The sequence below is a fragment of the Urocitellus parryii genome, chromosome 3 (assembly GCF_045843805.1).
Source record: "Urocitellus parryii isolate mUroPar1 chromosome 3, mUroPar1.hap1, whole genome shotgun sequence".
NCBI lineage: Eukaryota > Metazoa > Chordata > Mammalia > Rodentia > Sciuridae > Urocitellus > Urocitellus parryii.
In genome coordinates, this window is record NC_135533.1 from 20,849,522 (window position 1) to 20,865,478 (window position 15,957).

At 48.9% G+C, this 15,957-nt stretch overlaps 1 protein-coding gene across 1 annotated transcript in view; it reads left to right on the top strand.

Moving 5' to 3' along the window:
- The first annotated feature begins 14,902 nt into the window (after nucleotides 1–14,902).
- Nucleotides 14,903–15,957, top strand: part of Plxna4 (plexin A4) — a 431,475-nt gene continuing 430,420 nt past the window's right edge. Inside the window, exon 1 of the mRNA XM_026392811.2 lies at nucleotides 14,903–15,389. The gene's annotated coding sequence lies outside the window, so the exon portion shown is untranslated. The remainder of the gene's footprint in view (nucleotides 15,390–15,957) is intronic.

Here is a 15,957-nt window from a genome sequence, read left to right on the forward strand (position 1 = left end):
AAGATGAGGCAGATGGAGAGGAGAGGCCAGAAATTCTCATTTTTCTGCTAATAGGAGGCAGGGTTCCCAGGGAGAACTGACTTGCACTGTTAATGCCCAGATCTCGAGTTTCAATCCTCCCCTCCTGGAGGGGACTTTTCCTTCCTGTGCTAGCGGGTCAGCTCCCTGCCTGGTTTTATTTCCCCTCCTCTCCTTACCTCCTTCCCTTCCTGGAAGTGCCACCAGCCAAAGAAAATTCCAAAGATGGACAGCAGGTGGAAAGAGGGGACACTAGGGACTGGGATGCTAAGGGATAAAGCCCTTGGGACTGTTTGTATGGCACAGGGCTTGTAATCCTCTTTCCTGGGAGAGGGATCTGAGGTGCCCAAAGAAGCACATTATACACAGTTTTTGTGAGTGGAGTTAGAAAGGAGTATGACAGATGCCTGTCCTTGCCATTAGAAATTATGACAGTTGAAAGGGAGAACACAGACAGCCTTTTTGGAGGGCCCAATAGGTACCCACTCCCGTACTAAGTACTTTATGTCATTTCATTTTTTAAAACATGTTTCCAAACCTAAAAACTTTGGGCCTTTATAAGTAAATTTTTTTGAGCACTCCCAACATATGTACATGTATTTATTTATGAGTTATATATATATGCTATTGTAATGTATTATGTATACTATAATATATGCACAACTGTATGTGATTTTAAAGGCTGAGAAAAATAAATAGAGACAGAAGTTACATTTTCTGCCTGCATCCCCATGAAGTTGTGGGCAGATGCTAGGTGCTCATAGCCCACCCACTCTGGCAATTTCCGATCCTCACAGCCTGCTTGACACGTAGCTGTTGTCGCTCTTGTGTTACAGATGAAGAATGGTGGCTGAGATGGCTTTAGTGATTTGCTCAGAGCTGGGGTTGCGACCCATGTCTTTGGACTGCAGATCCTGTTCTTCCCGTTCCAGAGTCTCTCCTCCTGCTCCTCCCCTCTGCCTTCCACGTGGATCCTGAGGCACAGCCCTGGGGTTCCCTGGCCCACCGTTTCCTCTGATTTCCATCCCAAGGCTCCCGTGTTGATTGTGTCTGCAGGGGATGACTCCAACTCTTGGCTCGTCCAAATCAATGTTAGTAAAACCCTTCTTCTCCTCTCTGTGTATCTTAAAATATGATGATGTGGTGGGGGATCCCTAAAGCTGAGACCAGTCCTCTTCTGGCCATGAGGAACTAAGTCCGAGGGTACATAGCCAACTTGCCAAGAATGAGACATGGCAACCTCCCGAATCCCTGCACTGAACCAGAAATCACCTACCTCCATGCTGCTTCCGTGAGATGAGTGCAGACAAAAAAGCCTTCCTAGTGGACCCAGCCTCTATTTCTCATTCGTATCGTCCATCTTTACTCCACCTCCCCGGTCTCCTTTGGTGCCTTGTCTACACACTAATTTTTATGGGACCAGACTTGGTCCATATGGCATAAGAAGTCATGTGACCCAAAGATCTTCCTAGAGCTATGACTGATTTTCGAACTCTTTTGCGTCACCTTCCATGACATATCACTCTGTGGGCACTTGAGTGTTGATGATGGTTCCTCCCGTCTTTTTCCTCTGTGTGTTTTTCCCACCCACAATGACCCTTTGATGGATCTCAATACTTGCTTTCCTTAGAATCAAATAGTATTCTTCCTGCACAGCCCTCCTCCGTTGGGACCTTTGAACCTCCTCCTTCCTCTCTTTGCTATTCTCTTGGCCTGGCTGGCTCCTTCTGGCCTCTAAGTCCTCCTCTGTCATCGCCTGGAGTTTCTCCTCACCTGCGAGGCTCCACTTATCACTGAACCAAATTCTCGTTTTCTTCCTAGGACTTACCACAACCAGAAGTGATCTTGCTCCTTCATTTAACTCGTTAATTCTTGCTTCTCCCCAGAATACACATTGCACTTGAGCAAGCACCTCATCGGCCGTGAGCTCCACTTTGTCGCCAGCACCTAATGCAGCGCCTGGCGTATCCTAGGAGCTCAGAACATGTTCACATGACCAGGACATAAAAAAGAGTGAGTGAGTCTGAGGTACCAGCTCATCTGAGTCCTTGGCTTTGTTCCCCAAGGAAACACTTCAATATTTATGAACTGGGGATACTAAAAGGCAGCGCCATCAGCTTCCTGTGCAATGTGCTAATTAAATATTGTGCTATCATCAACTTTTACAGTTTAAACCTTAACTTAGAAGAACATGTATTACTGTTACTATTTTTCATTGAGATGAGTTTTAAAATATTGAAACAGCAGAGACACTATTAATAAAAAAAATATATTTATAATTTGAATATGGTATTGTGGTCTGAGTCAAGAAGAATTGCTCTCTGGATGACACACTCTCCCTTACAACTTCATGCCACAGGTGAACACTTGTATCTCCCATCAGCACCACGCCCAAGCTTATGTTTATGTCCCCCCTCACCTGGAAACCCCTGAGGGGACCAACTGGGGCTGAAACAGCTTTGATCTGCAGCACAGTGCCATCTGCTAGGCATCCCATAAATGTTTTTTTTTTTCTTAATGGATGCTTCTAAACATGATATGAGTTATACACAATATCCTGTTGGCATGTTTTTCTGTACAATTACAATGAAATGTAAAAAAAATAAAAATTAAAAAGCCTTTATAGACCCACGAAAATCTGTGGTATCTGGAAGATGGTGCCTGGAAGATGACTTTGTCATTGTCACTATCCTACCCTTTCTTCCTTCTGTCTCTCTCTCTTCCTTTCCTTTCTCTTTCGAGATGTGTTCTCTCTTCCTTGAGTTTATTTGCCTGAATAAGCATGAGGTATCAGGAGGTAAAATGATTCCACTCCTGAAAGGTGTTGATAACATCACTGGGGACGTTTGATGGCCGCAGAAAATGATGTGGGTGTTGAAACTGCCGGTGGCATGGAGGAAGCATGGTTGGGAATGACCAAGGGATACCTAGACTGAATGTCTGGAGCTGCTGCAGCAGGAGCAGGCACAGTCCCTCCCAGAGACAGAGCTTGATGATGGAATCACCAGGGGAGAGGTGAGGATGTCATCGCTCAGGCCATTCGAGACAAACTGGAGGAGGAAGGAACAGTCACTATTTAAAGTGTTTCAAGTGTCCACAGTGTGGTCGGGGTAGGACAAATGCCCACCCTGTCTCTAGGTTTATGATCAGTGGATAAGATGAAGCTACTTGATGTGACACCAATTTACTGAGACCCCCTGAGTCACTGAGATCCCCGGCCTGACTCTCAGGCCCTTTAGCTATGGAAAGCTTCTGAGGCCTAAGGGGAGCAGGAATGGAGGAATAGAAAGACACACCCCCACTGCAGGGAAGGGACACACCACCTCGTAAGAAGGAAGACAGAAGCAATCTGGGCCTACAAAGGAGAAAGACTTGGGACCATGGCGTACATGGGATGGAGGGCAGGTTTGAAAACTAAAGGGAATTACATGTGCATCCTGGAGAAGTGATCGGATGATGGCTCCACATTGGCCAGTGCTGGGGGGGACCTGTGCCTGGTGAATTGTGTCTGTGAAACAGCAGGGAAGAGTGAGGTCTCAGGGGGCTCTGTGCCCACTCATTGGCTTCCTTTCACTCTTTGACTCAGTGGTTCTGACTTCATCCTTGCCCTCCCTCCTTCATGGTGGCCTTGGGTGGGATATCAATTATCTTCCCTAGGCGTTACCTCAAAAGCATTTCAGTTCAAATCAATGAAGATGCAAAATTAAACCATGCAAAGCCTCTGGTACTGAGATGGATACGACTATAGACACAACCAACATTTCAGACCCTTCGAGACATCCGAGGTCATTAAATCCAAATTCCCATCTTCACGGAAGCACCACCTTGTTCTTTCCTAAACACATCCAATTGTGGAGATCTCACTACCACCCAAGGAAATCTGTTCTGTCCTCAGAGAACTTTATTAGAAAGATATTCCTCCTACAGGGCCAAAATGTCTCTACATAAGATAAACGCCATTCATTGGTCCTCCTTCCATGCCAAAGTTATGTAGAACCAACAAAGCAATGCTTGCCCTTGGCAGATCCCCAAATATTTGAATCTATCACAAGATGATAGTTCTCTTGATTGCTTCCTTTCTTTTTGAGCTTGGCCATTGTCACCTTAATCTGCTCAAATTTATCATCAAGTGAGGGACATTGGGCAGGATACAATAACACAATTATGGTCTATCTCAAAGTGAAGCCATACCATCATGGCTCCCTTTGGGACTCCACTCTCTATTAATGTTGCTTATGAGCCCATTGATTTTGGCAGCATCTCGCTGTTGATTCATATTGAGCTTATTGACAACTTTAGCTTGTACTTAAAAAAAAAAACAAAACAAAAAACCTGTGGTCATGTCTCCTTGGTCCTATACTTGCAAAGTTGTTCTCTACAGCCACATAGAGGACTTTGGTTAGATCCAGATCACACTGCATTTTGTTAAAGCTTCCCCATAGGTTCAGGAGGCAAAATTACTTTTGAATACAGTTGATTCCTCATTGCTGATCCTGAAGTTGGAGTCTGAATAAGGAACATCAAGAAGTTTGCTGCTGACTTAAGAACCCCTGCAACCTGATGAGGTATCCAAAAGAAATGCAAAATCAACCCCTTCAAAGCATTAAAAAACGACCCTTTCTTTACCATATCCTCTTGGAAAGAGGAAGGAAGGAAGCACCTAAGAGGGGGAGTGCTTCGTATGCTCTGGAAGACTTCCTACAAACCTTCTCGGCTGCAGCCCAACTCTCCTTGGGTTCCTTGTCCTCACAGCTTGCCCTGCCTGGCAGTTCCCATTCTCTCTCCTGCTTCCCTCCCTGGCTCCTGTGGTATACTCCTCTCCATTACCAAATGCTCTTCTTTCTGGAAAGCTCCATATATTTTCAAACATAGCTCTGTTTACCTTCTTCGACCTTTTGCGCTCCTTAATATGATACCCCAAGTTAATGCCACAATGCTCTATAACACCCCCCCCCACCAAATACCCAATATCGAACAAAGCTTCCTTTATCGTTAAGAGGGAGAAACATTGTAAATACTGATGCTTAATGTTTTCATTTTACTGTAGTCTTAGATAAATTTGATGATCATGTCTCCTTTACCTTTATCCAAGTTATCAGTAAATGTGTAGAAGAGGATTAGTTTGGAGAGCTCGGACACACATCCCGAAATAAACCTTTCCTCATGTTGTCTTTGATGCATTAATGAACATCCTTGGGGTTTAACCATTGAGTCAATTAATTTACCATCCCACGTTGCTTCATGTTCTATGAGAATTTTATTTAAAAGGCTATCAAGCTGGGCATGGTGACACATGCCTGTAATCCCAGCGACTTGGGTGGCTGAGCCAGGAGGATCACAAGTTCAAAGCCAGTCTCAGCAACTAAGCAAAACCTTGTCTCTGAATAAAATATTTAGAAAAGCAACTTAGCAAAACCTTGTCTCTGAAAAATATTAAAAAAAAAATACAAAGAGCACCTCCAGGTTAAATCCCCAGTTAAATCAATGCATTTTAAATATATATATATATATATATATATATATATATATATATATATATATATATATAATCTCTCTTATGTTTCCTTAATCTAAAAGCCTCACAGTTTTTTGGGGGTACTGAATGAGACATGATTGCTATGAACTGAAGGTTAGTGTTTCTCCTAAATACATATGTTGAAGCCTCATCCCCCACTATGGATGGTGTTTGTAGATGAAGTCTTGAGATGAGGTTTAGATGAGGTCTTGAGATTGGAGCGCCCACCTATAATAGGATTGATGACCTTCGAAAAGAGGAAGAGACAATTGAGACGCACCCCCTACCCCACCCGCATGAACCAAGGCAAGGCATGGGGAGAACATAACCAGGGGTTCTTCACCAAGAACCCCTCCATACTGGCCCCCAGATCTCCAATTTCCAGCTTCCAAAACTAAAAAAATAAACATATGTTGTTCAAGCCACCCAGTGTACATTTCATTATAGCTTATAGATTTCAGGCTTACTCCGAGTGATCGACCACATCAGTTTCTAAAGAATCAGTTTCCTTCCTTTTACGGATTCAACATCAATTTCTGGCCATGTTCATTTGTTTGTAGTCTTCAGAACTTGATTTTTTTTTCCGTTTTGCAAATCTCAAATGACATTTACCCATCTCTAGCCTTTCTTCGCCTCTCCCTACACAGTTCCTGATAAGAACAACAATACCAAGCTTTCTCCTGTTGTCATCTAAGTCTTTACTGCCCTTATCCTGTTTTGAGCCTGTACTGTCTCTGGGTGTTGGTTGTCATGAGTGGACAGACCCTAGTGCAAAGAATATTTACTTTGACTTGATCTAAAGTTACTTGCTTTAGCACAGGAAGGATGCCCTGGAATCTCCTGTGCCAGTCAGGGGTCCTCAGGCCAAACAGGCTTTGGCTGGTCTCTAGGAAATGAGAGATGAGGGTGTCCTCTCTGGGGCATTAACCACATCACACCAGAGCAGGCAGGCTGCTGTGTGACCCCCGTAGCAGCCTACAAAAGAGGAGCATCGTGGATCACAGAGAAGTAATCTAGAACAAAGGCAAGTCTGAATCCGATACAGATGGGGTGGAGGAGTGGTTGGCTGGGTTTGAGATTCGAGAGAACAGGGGACTGGCAGTGTGATGAAGATCCTTTTAGCAGCAGTATTTTTGTTGTTGTTGTTCATATTTTAACGAGCCGTTTCAAAAAATGGAGAATGTAGTACTTGCACATGATAAAATGTCAAAAAGAACAAAGGATACCATAAAACAATAAAATATATATATCACTCTGCCTCCAGCACTGAGGTTTCTGCTGTGGAGCTTCTTTTTGCACCCTTCCAAAAATGTTCTGCATCTACAAGCCTATGTAGATATGAGCACACCCTTCTGTATACTTAGAAATAGGCAAGTGTCTATCCCAAGACACTCTCCTGCACTTCCTGCTGCTGTTGTTCAGAGGGGTGTACCTGGATTCGGCTCATCTTGTTTAACATCTGTACTGGGTTCTACTGTAGGGGTGGACCATAATTTTAACAGCTGGGCTTGGAAGGAATGAAAACAGAATTTATGCCAAACCCAGGGTGTGAATCTTAAGTTTGAAGTGGAGGAAGGGAACGAGAGGCATTAAGACGTTTACATTTTGAGCTTCCTGTGTAACCTGAGCGGGGTCAGATCAACATCCTTTGCCTCAGTTTATTTATCAATGAAAGGGAATCATGTTCCTTCTTGATTCTAGTGTGAAAAAAATGAGAGTTAGGCTCCTTGAATATAGAACTTAGGGAAAACAGCGAATAGAAACAGTATGTATTTACCTTTTTATGTTTTCTTATATTGAAAATGTGGCGTGTAGGCAGAAGAGAGCCCTAACTTTGGTTATAACAATAGTGATCTAGACTGATGTATTGGTGTCTCTGATGGGGCTCTGGTTTGGATATGGCTTGAGGACATCTTCCAAGTATTCCTGTGTTGGAGGCTTAGTTCTCAGCATGCAGTGTAGACGTGGGGAGATCTTTAAGAAGTGGAGCCGAGTGGGAGACTCTAAGGTCATTGGCAGCACTGCCCTGGGAAGGGATTGTGGCTGTTTTCTTGAGACCCCTGAGTTAATTTTTGCAAGAGGGTTGTTAAAAGGGAGTCAGCCTGACCACTCCCTAGTCTCTTTGGCTTCCCGACTGGCAATGCGATCTCTCCCTTTTGTATACTCTTATTGGGATTGCATGCCACACATCACCAGGTCCTCACCAGGGCTGAGCTAAGGCAGACACCATGCACTGTAATCTCTAGAACTGTGGCCTAAATAAACCTCTTTTCTTTATAAAGTTACCCAGTCTCTGGTATTTTATTATAATAACAAAAAATAAATAATATTTTCCTGTGAAAAATTTCCTGACTGGTTGTAAAGGCTTGATGGGGATTGACCCACTCTATCTGGTTTGTCTTTGGTCCTCACCAGTGGTGTGCTAGCAAGTGGTAAATAACTGGGTCTCCACAAAAATAAGAGTACCTGATTGCCATGATGTAAATACTTCCACAGTGGCTGGTTTCTGACGGCCAGCAGGGTTCCACTGAAAGAGGAGCTAGGGAGAGATGTGCACGGTTGGCTCTCCCAAACCCTCATTTGCCTCTGCACACCATAGTGGCCTTGGGATTTTGGTGGCCACTGCTCCCTCTGAACTCCCCAAGGGCACCTCACACTTGCAAAGTCTACAGCCAGCCCCTGTGTTTGAAAAGGAAGCACTGTAAAAACAGAGGTGCAGGAATGGGGTCTGCCCAGAAAAATAGAGCCAGAAGGAGAATGGGGACAGGACAGAGGCCCGTGGAGACATTTAAAAGGGAAGAGGTCACCTTAGGCCTGAGCATTGTGCCCAGGACCTCCCTGAGGAAAGTCTTGGCTCTCTTTCTATCTGACTCAGGACAAGAACTTCCCCCTTCTTCCTCTTCCTCTTTACTTCCCCTGCCTCCCAACCCTTGTGTTGGCCTTGGTCCTACTGACTCTCAGTCTCTGCTGAGGACTGAGGAGAGAAGGCTCTGCAAGAGGGTCCTCATGGAAATTGGGGGAAGAAAATCTGGACTATCAGCTTCCAGTCTCGCTTGGTCTCTGTTTGTGGTACTTTCTGTCAACAGTAGTGTCCTTGGACCTCTCTCCTGCCCTGCAGTATGGTGAGGGTCAGGACCATGTGCAGGAAAAGTTTTTAGCCCCAGGGGGACTGGTGCTCTGCAGACACAAGGTCTCCCACGAGGGTCCAAGCAACCTGGCCTCCAGAAAGCTCTCTATCAGGGGCAGGAGCCAGACAGCTTGCTGAAATGCACACGGCACACAGAATGCTTTCCACACCATTCTGGGATATCTCTGATCACTGACTCCCTGGACCTGAAGATAGACCACTTCACAGGAGCGCTGGACTCCAGCACTCTATAGGCCGGTGCCTTCCAGCCCCGGGGGCTGGGTTCTCTCATTTTCACTGAGCATACTGAAACGTGCTAAGAGGCTTAACCCTGGAGCCCTGAAGGGAGGTCCTGGCAGTCCAACTGCTGGCGTCCAGTCCTGCCTCATATGGGAATATGACATGTCAGACATGCCCCCTTTGTCCTTCTTATTCTGTAGCCAAGTGGGCTCAAATAATAATACAAAGAGGCGAATAAAGCCAGGGGAATGATTTCTCTCTGCAAGCCATTGTATTCACCAAGTTCTGCTGCATAAAAAATCATCCTAAAACAATATATTGTTTGTATTTCACAATGTCTTGGGCCTCATTTGAAAGATTTTGAAGGCTGGAAATATCTGAAGACTTGACTGGGGATGGAGGATTTGTTTCCAAGGTGGCTCGCTCTTGGGCCCCACAAGTTGGTGCTGGTTATTGTTGGTGGCCTCAGTTTCTTACCCCACAGCCACCCCTAAGTGATGCAAAAGACAGAGCTGGGCACTGAAATGTCTTTCAATCTAGCTTTGGACACACTGTCCCTTCTGCAGTAATTTCTTGGTCATTTACGTCAGCTCTGACTCAGAGTGGGAGGGGTCTGCATGAAGGCATGAATATAGCAATGGGTGAGGCTCACTGGGGCCATTTTGGAGGCTGTCTACCATAGTCCCTGAGATAGACATAGTCAGAACACCCAGTCACCCATATTCCGTCTGCTACCAGACAAGAGCGTCCAATCCACCAATATAAATCCATCTTCACTACCAGGAAACAAGTGGGGGCCTTTATGCTATTTGTATCCCAGGGAGGCCAAGTGTCTCACTTAAACCACTTGGCAAATGAACTGGCCATGCCAAGATGGAGGTTTTCTGAGAGAGCCTGCAGCTTCATGCAGTCCTTGGAATTCAGGCATACAGTGGGACTTTGTGCCTTCTAGGATCAAACCTACAAGAAGGGTCACGCTGAAGTCTTTATATTTATGGTTTTTGTTGTAGCAAGACATGGATCTGGCCAGATCTGGGACACTGTTAATTCTGGCCACTGGAATTAGGTCAGACCCTTTCCTCTCCCATCTCCCTTCACCCCACTGCTTCCTCTAACTTTTGGCTTCTGCCATTGAAAAGATCAATTTGCTTCTTAGCTGAAAAAGAAGGAATGATTGTGGAGAGGTGGTAGTGGAGGAAGGGCTGTGGGGAGAGAGGGAATAAGATTTGGGCCATGGGAGGCAGGAGCTGTTTGAGGCCTGGAGGACGAAGACCTATGCACACTCTCTTTCTCTCCCTCTCTGGTTGGGAATGGGGGACCCTCCTTATCTTGGTATCCACCCCCAGTGTGGCCCAGAAAGCCACAGCAGAGCTGCAGAGCTGACCACATACAGCACTATAGCCACATGGTGTCCTTAGAAGGACACAGCATTGCTGGCAATATCGAAATGTCCTCCCATCAAATGGCTCGTGGGCAGTGGAGACAGTGGGGAGACCTTTGGAGACTAACATGATGGACTCCTAAGCACTATTACCACTGGGAGTCTCTGACAGGTAAGGGGGACATCACCCGGGGCCAAAACCTCAGAAGAGCAGAAAATACTGGGGTTGAGATTCAGATGTTAATATCTGATCCTTATTCACATCCAATGGCTGGTTAAACCTGGAGCCGTTCGACCCCAGAGTTCAATCCTCAGCTAGGGACTGGGGTGGCCAGGGGATGTTCCTCTCCCTGCCTGTTTCCAAGGGTTACTTCTGGGTTACTATCCTGTGGCCTGAAGTCTTGAAGACAGAACTCCTGGATTGGAAACTTAGCCTCTTAGTAAACCAAGGAAAGAATAAGTTTGTCTGAATGAATTGGCAATCTCTAGAGCTGCCAAGGATGGATCCCTAGAAATGGCAGCTTCCAAGGAGGATGCTAATTGAAAGGTACTGGCTGTAGGGAAGCCATCTGGTGACTTGTGCAGGACATAGGGGTCAGTGGACAGTCGGGATCCTTCTTTCTGTCCACAACCCTGGCCTAGTGTGGGCAGGGAAGCACCACTGTGCCAGGCTCCTCTTCCCTCCCATTCCCGGCTGAGATTTGGGATAATGTTGATATTTCTGCTCTCCTGCAGGTGGCGCCACAATGTAGGTTTTCAAGCCGCTGCAGCCGGCCTGAGGTTTTACCGAGCCCTGCAGGCCCAGTCATGGGGCAGCTCTTGGGGAAAACATTCCTCTATAGCACCACCAGGCTCTGGCGATTTGTTTAACGGGCAAATCTGGGTTTAAAACAGCGTTGCTGTTTCTAGGCTAATAAAATGGGGCTAGTTAAGTGAAGGAAAACGAGCATTTCTTCTCCCTCCTATTAAATCTGGCCCTTTCTATTCAGCTGTGAGAGATGAGCCAGTACTTTTCTCCCCAAACATGGCAATAAACCACAACCAAAATCTCACACAAAAAAATAGGCTTTTTAGAAAATAGGAGTCTGTAGAGCAAAATGCCATTTACTTCTCCCTCTTGTGGCCATGCGGCCAGTCAATGACAGGCTAGAGGTAGAGCAGGTGACTCACAGAACAGTGCCCTCAGGGAGCAGCTAGACTGCCCTGGAGGGTCTCCCTTCCCCCTCACCAGCTGCTGTGGGTGGCAGAGGTGTGGGAGCTGGAGGGCTTGTACCAATACGCCCAAACAGTCGTGTGGCTCTTCTTTTCCTAGTGTTTTTATTCAGAGATGGGTCAAAATAGCAGAAGGCCTGCCCTCATTGTGATGTGCCCTTTGAAATTTAAAAAAAAAAAACAAAAAAAACATGTCCATTTGAAAAGAGATACTAAATCCTCACCTGGGCAGTGTCCTTACCTTAGGGTCTCAAAAAACACCAATAGATAGTGCTTTCCTTGACTGTCACTGCTAGGGGTAAACGTGGCAGGTGAGGGATGGAGTCTCACAGGAAGCACATGGCCTGCTCCAAATGAGAGCCCTGGGCGGTTGCAGAGCCAGGAACAGGACACAGGGGTTTTACCTGCAGCACCGAGACCTTCAGGCCCCTCATCCCCTTCTCCAGACTTGAGGGAGCAAGTCCAATGGGCCACTGGCAAGCCGCACGAGGGAGTTAGTTTGCCCCTTCCTGCTCTTCCATTACACTGTCACTGCCCCTTCCCATGCCTTTCACCTGTGTCATTCAATGGAAGGACAGGAAAGGCAGTGTGAGGTAGGGTCCCATTAAGAACAGGAGAACTGGGTATGTGGGGCAGCGTGGGGGGAGGGGGTGTGTGTCCCTCACCTGCCCATTGTCACCCCGCTTTCTGCACACTTCTTCCCCATCATTCAGCTCTGATAGGACTCTTCAGACACCTCATGACATTCATTTCTCTCAATGAAAATAAATGACACCACATGCTAGACGGCAGATAAAGAATAATAAACACATTTTATTTGCCACCTCTGAAAAAAATCCTTGACTTCCGGTCCATCCATCAGGAAGTGGGTCTGGAACTTGCAGCTATATTCTTACACACACACACACACACACACACACACACACACACACAGAGTTACAACAGGCAGAAAAAACAATCAGATGGTATTAAAACTACACACTGGAATGACTGAGAAGGGAGCAAGGGCTGTTTTCCTACTTCCCTCTTCTTTTCAGTGTTTTTATAGCATATCCTGAAAGCTCCGTGGCAAACAGGCATTTGAAAAGACTCCATTGCACACACATTGATTGATATATACATTCCTTAAGCAACCCAATAGGGTTTTCTGTAGGACTATCTTGATGTCATCTCTGGGCATGGCCTATAATAGTGCCATGTAGCAATTTTAGAGGAGACCCCTGGACATGGGGCCAGGACCCACAGAGGCCTGGTTTACAAGCCCTGAGAGTGGGACCCCCTCTGGTTCTCCATCCAAGGTGCCTTGCTGGACTCATGCTGGTCTCCGTCCTGCATAGACAGACATTTGGCCGCAGGCTTCGTCAGCCCCAGAAGGATGTCAAAGAAGCAGCAGCATTGAGTTATTTTGTAATATGTTTCTCTGTACTTCTGAAACTAACTTGATATTGTGTGCTTTATCTAGAGTCTGGGATCCAGGGTTTCTGAGAAGAGAGGAGCCAGATCAATGTATTAACGTAAGCTAATAAGATGACTCCTCGTGCCTTCTGGGTCACGTAATACTCAGAGGAGAACTGGGGACTAACAGGGCTCCACGCTGTCTCCTGGAATATCCTTTAACCAAAGAATCAAACATTGGATTCCTCCTGCTCGGGTTTGATTCATCACCTTCTTGGTGAGAGCAGTTTCAGCAAAGTCCTGTGTGGGTAAGCCCAGCCTGACCCACATGTGCTGCCCACCTTGGGACTTGTATAACCTGTCATCTCACAGCTCGTTTCAAAGTCCCCCCAGTTTACAACTTTGATTTCTGTGAAAATATAACCTCTATGGGAAGGTGTGGGATTTTATGCTGTTGTCAGTCATTCCCACCTAATAAGAAGGTTTTGAGATGTTTGGATGGGAGGGAGAATAGTGGGCAGGAAGTTCTGGGTGTGAGGAAATGTTAGGTGGGAGAAGGGACATGTGGGGAGGAGAGGAAACCATGGACATCTTTGATGGGTGCCCATCCTGGGGAAGACTATGCCACTTCTCTGGAACTATGGTAGGAGCAGGGGTGAGGGATGCACTTCCAGAGTTGAGTAAACAAGGTGGGCACCCCTGAGATTTCTTTTGGTGGGTGGGGCTCATGGGGGGGGGTCTGTGCAAGGGTTTCACTTCCTGTCCTCCTCTATTTCCTCCCTGTCAGAAAGCTTTTTAAACCAGAGCACCTCTGATTTCTTTCTTGGGGCTTTCTGAAACTACCCTGATACCATCATTGTTTAGGATGTAGTCTAGGATCTAGGGTTTCAGAGAACAGCCAGTCCCGCCTCTTCATGTAGACATCACTGGACAAGTCAGGTAACCAGTGAGCTCTGGGGCACCTGCCATTCATGCTCTCTCTCCCAGGTCTTCAGTCCTTCGTCCGGGTTGACTTGAGGTGCCACATAGGGGTGCCTTCGTCGGGGGAGCTGGGGGGTTCTGATTAGATATGTGTGTATACTTTGGTGTTGGGGAGTGCCTTATGTCATCTCTGACCCTCGGTCCCTGGGTCCCTCGGATGAGATGGTCCGCGCCCACATCACCACCTTTGGAGGAGGTTGAATGTGCCTCGCTCCGAGTGCGCATCGTGCGCGGGTATTACGGTGTCTGCACCCCTCTATCCCACATCACCACTGTCAGGATTTTCTCGGGTCAAGCCAAGGGGACCCAGGAGGGTGTCTGCACACATCCGCGCTGGGGAGAGCGGGCAAACCCGCGGCGGCGGGCGTGTGCCTGTGGGGAGGCGCCCCCTGCCCCCTCTGCCGGCCGTTCTCCCTCGGTTTAGATGTCAGCCGCGAGCTCCGAGCCAGCGAGAGCGATCCAGAGAGGGAGCGGCGGCGGGCGGCGGGCGGCAGGCGGCGGACGGCGGGGAGGGGAGGAGGCGAGGCGAGGGAGGGAGGAAGGGAAGCAGGGAGGGCGGGAGGGAGGAGAGGAGGACCCAGAGAGCGCCAGGCAGCTGGAGTTTTTGCAGCGCTTGGCCGGGCTTCAATGCACAGCAGCAGCGAGCCGCGGCGGCAGCAGGCAGCCCGGGAGCTCCGGCGGCGGCCGAGCCAGCGGCGGCCCGGCTCCCTGCCCCCTGCAAACTTTGCGAGCAGCCCGCCCGGGGGGCCGGGGGCGCGCCCGGGAGGCCCGGCTCGGACCGCGGCCGTGCTCTCGGCCGCCGCAGCGCCAGCCGCCGCTGCCGCCACCGCTGCAGCCCCGCGCCTCCCAGGGGAGCAGCCGGTGGCTCCCGCGGCCCCCCAGACCCAGCCCCTGGGAACTACCCGGCGAGTCCCTCGGCAGGGGCGGGGGCAGCAGCGGCGCAATCGGCAGCGGACTGCCGGGGGGCGGCAGCCGCTGCCCAGCCAGGCACGCAGAGGCGCCGAGAGTGCTCCGCGGCGGGTCCCCAGTGCACTCGCCGCGCCCGGGCAGCGGCCCGACCGGGCGAGCATGGGCGGTGCGGAGTGACGCCGCTGTGCCCGCTTGGCATCAAGGACATTCAGCCCGCGGGGGTGGGGACGAAGGGGGGCAGCCCCGCGTCGCCACTGCAGCCCCCGAGAACCGCCGCTGCTGCTTGGGCTCCGGGGCTAGGTGGAGGAAAGGGGTGCTGGGAATTCATCCACATTTTCCGACCTTTTTGTTGGACATTACGCCCACCTTGGACGCTGCAAGAGGAGCTGTCAAACCCCGCAGGCTCTGATTTGGCCCCCTCCGCTTTCCTTGGCTGCTCCCGGCTTCCCTGTGCCTCGGTGGAGTATTTGCGTTCTGGGCTGGGGCTGGAGGAGGCAGCCACACGCGCGCACACGCACACGTTCAGAGGAGGGCGAGAGGCAGCGGCACAGGCACCATCTGCAGTGTCAATGCGGCGCTCCCACTGAAGGAGGGAAACGCGGTGCTTCCAGGTAAGGAACCGATCGGCTGGGACGCGGGGCCGGGCGGGCGGCGAGGGTAGCGCAGGAGAAGATACCGGGTCCGGTCCGGGAGTCCTCGCTGCCCCGGAGCCATCCCATTGCACACGCACAAACACGCGCACACACAAATACACACAGGCACACACTGCGCTCACGCACCTGCCCACGTCCCACCTGGACACCGGCATAGGTGCAGCGCGGCCGGAGCAGGGATTTCCCGTGTTCTTTCTCCTCGTACGCTCCGGGACTCAGACTTCTCTTACCCAGGACTTTCAGGGTGGGATTCGGTGTATGAATGGCTCTCCCTCCCACCCGGGTAGGATGAGGGAGCGATATTTCAGTTTCCAGCCCCTTTCATCTCTAGCTGGTTTTTAAAACGGGAGAAGTCATGGGAGGTCTTGGGAGACCCGCCCAACGCGATCGCGACTCGGTGGCCTTTGGACACCCTGAGGTTTTAATGAGAGGCAGACGGACAGATATTCGGACAGAATTTTGGAGAGCGTGGTAGCCCCGCGCACCGGGAGGAGGCCACATAGGCGGATGGGGCTGCAGTTCTGTA